The sequence below is a fragment of the Bidens hawaiensis genome, unplaced genomic scaffold, assembly GCF_021521415.1.
Source record: "Bidens hawaiensis isolate Kalapana, Puna unplaced genomic scaffold, B.hawaiensis_p1.1 tig00012186_1, whole genome shotgun sequence".
In the NCBI taxonomy this organism is placed as follows: Eukaryota; Viridiplantae; Streptophyta; class Magnoliopsida; order Asterales; family Asteraceae; genus Bidens; species Bidens hawaiensis.
In genome coordinates this window covers 783764-787060 of record NW_027491983.1, presented here as the reverse complement: position 1 = coordinate 787060, position 3297 = coordinate 783764, and the positions used below count along the sequence as shown (strand labels likewise).

The following is a 3297-nucleotide window of genomic DNA, read 5'->3' as shown; positions in this document are numbered from 1 at the left end:
TTGTTAAGCGTGAGAAAATGTTTAGATAATGATATTAATTGATTTCTATGAAACACGTTATTGAATAATAGAGTTTTTTTTCCAAAATAGTGTTGTAGAGAAAAGCATTTACTAAATTAATGTTACTTTTAAAGTATTTACCAAAAATGTGTTCATTTAATAACTATTTTTTCTTCACTTATAATTTAATTCGATAAGCTATAATTTTTAAAGAAGGAAAGCTGCTTTAATTATTTGAAAAATATGTTTACCTTTTCTTTTCATTAAAGAAATATTTTTTTAGATACTTTTTATTCAATATTAAATACAATTATGCTTATAAGTTTTTTAATCTTGTGCCCCTCATAATCCAAAGATGAACTCTCTTTTACACATTATTAGTAATAATAATAATTTTACCTAAAATGTCTTCATGATTTTAATATTTCTCTCTGCATATAATACCGATTGCGATTACATCATGTTTATCGACTATGATTGCATCAAATTTATATGTACAAAAATTTTTATTTTTCATTCGTTGTCTCCAAATATGGCGATTTAAGAAAGAATTTCACATACCCTTCAAACACTAAATCTAAATATTACCATCATCCAAATATACACAAAGTCACCTATTATAGAATTAATGTATATATAGTATTTTCTGTTGGCAGTTTTGGACTAATAAACATATTATTAACAAGTTCAAAGAGTAGAGAGAATGCGATATCGATACTCTAGAATGTTTGGTTAAGAATGTGAACTATGAAAAATTGGTTTGTCCCATATTGGGGACATGTAAAGTGGCTTGTCCCACATTGATAGAATTGTTATAAACTTGTGAACACCTTATAAGGAGGATGACTCACAAGATTATATTCTTGTATGAAAAGACAAACTTGGTGATATTAGCAAGGGTGGAGCAACCGATGCGCACGGGCGGTCGGCGCAATGTGGTGTTTGGAAGGCGGACTTTGCACTTCGCAACGCCACTTGATGCCACCTTACTATGCTTGTGGTATGGCGGGTTCGGGTAGAAGACACTTGTCATCACCGGTGATGAGTTAGCACGCCAAGCATCATCAGCGCCTGAAGCCACTGATGTGCAAAAAAGCAATGTTTTTGAGACCGGACCAGTTGTTCGACCGGGATTCGGTCACCTGATCGGCCCGGTTCTATGTAGTTCGCCAGCTCCTAAAAAAATCGGCCTGTCCCGACTGGATGACCGAACCAGTTGAACCTATTTACCATAAGAAAAAAATTATTTTTTTATTTAAAACACACACACACACACATAGGGAGATGATCACGAGAAAACTTATCCTTAGAGAGGAAACTTAAAAACTTATAATAATTATTTTTTAAATAAAATTAAAAAAATATTTTCAAATTATTGTTTTTTCCATTATTCTTATATTTTGTTACTCTTCACTCAAAAAAATTAGAAAATAAAAAAATTAAAAAAAAGACGCTATAATGCATATACGTATTACTGTGCAATACTGTTGTATTACACATGTGTATTACTATGTATTTTTATTTTTAATAGTGTTTAATTGCATATATTCAATATTTGTGTATTGTATATATGCAGTATTGTTGTATTATATGCAATATATATATAATAAAAGTCGATGTAGTGCACATGTGCATTAATTTTATATTACACATACGTACTAATGTGTATTCGATGTGTATATTAGTTTTATATCTATACTAATAAATAAATAAAACTTCCCTTATGCCACGTGTCATCTCCTCACCCCATTATTCCTCACCAATTCCCGCCTCTCAAATAACATCATTTTTATTTCACAAAACCTTTTCATCGTGTATCTGCAGCCAAACCCTAAATCTAACTTCATCATCAACATGTCTTCATCATCTTCTACTTCGCTGGTAGCCCACCCCAAATTCCTCCATCTTATCATCATCTTCATCATCATCGACGTCTCATCTTTACCTCCTCCCACCGCCTCCCACCACGTCTCATCATCCTCGCCATCGTTACTATTCAATCGGAACTTTTATGTCGCTCGGTTTGCCTTTCTTCGATTACTATCTCAGTTTACTTTAAATGTATTGTATATATCTAAACAGTTGGTTAACAACCATTATAGGTTTAGCCGATTTTGATTCCTGTGTGGATCTATGCTCACAAACGAATCACTATCTTCAAAACCCTAAATCGTTATCTTGTGTGGATCTATTGCTTCAGGTATTTTGAAATTTCTTTTTCAAATTTTTATATATTGGTTTAGATCTGTTGTATTTCTGACTTTATTGATTATTAACTTTGTACATTAGCTTGTGATCTAGACTTTGTTCCATATTGTTTATTAGAGTTTGTTTCATATTGTTGATTATTATATGTTTTTGTTAAATTATATCGGTAGTTCCAAATATGATACATATGAACTCCAATGTTGATGTGAATTATTGATTTGTAGATAAAAGCATAATTTATCTTCGATTACTATCATATTTTTAAATTGTTCCAAATATGATACATATGAACTCCAACTCCAATCTTCGAATTGTATCATATTTTTAAATTATTTTATTTTATGTATTACTATGCTATGTGTACATCACGCTGTTATATAACATAACACATGTTCTCACCATTATTATTATTATTATTATTATTATTATTATTATTTGACTCTTTCATTTCATCTGTTACTAATTCCAAATTCATAATTCATCATCTTCAAGGTATAATCTAATTACACCTTATTTGCTAAATCATGATCAATCGTTTACGAGAAGCTCTGTTGCTACGGCTTCACTGATGATCACATAGAAAGTCCCCTGTTTCATCTCAAGGTCTTTGATTAATCTCAGTTTACTAATTTTGTACTTTAACTGATTGTATATATCAATTACACTGAAATTTGCAGCAAGTATAATTAGGAATAACAAAATGTGGATTCTAATTTTGTCTTCTAGGTTACACACTAGCTATTTATTTTATTGAAGTTTGATTAATATCCTTCATTGTTGTCAATGTAATGATCTAACAGTTGACACAATAAGAGTTAAATTATGAAATACATTCAAAACAACTTTTAATTATATGGTACTGCCTGAGTGTGTTTTGTTTAACCAGACGGTCATCCTATGTAATGACTTAAGAGGAACTCAATATCAAATTAAAAGAAAAGCAGGTTCATTGAGATGCTGATGTTCCAATATTTTTTAAATGTTTTTAGTTATATGCAAGCAGGCTTATGTATATGAAACCTTGATGTTAAATGTTTTTATACCTTTTTTTTGCCATATATAGTACTTTTTAGGGAATTTTCGTTTTAT

General features: G+C 30.4%; 1 long non-coding RNA gene across 1 annotated transcript; it reads left to right on the top strand.

Moving 5' to 3' along the window:
• Nucleotides 1-1883: 1883 nt before the first annotated feature.
• LOC143540282 (uncharacterized) lies at nt 1884-2930 on the top strand. The gene is made up of 3 exons (XR_013136572.1): nt 1884-2021; nt 2103-2374; nt 2789-2930. It is a non-coding gene; the product is annotated as an uncharacterized LOC143540282 (long non-coding RNA).
• The last annotated feature ends 367 nt before the right edge of the window (nt 2931-3297 follow it).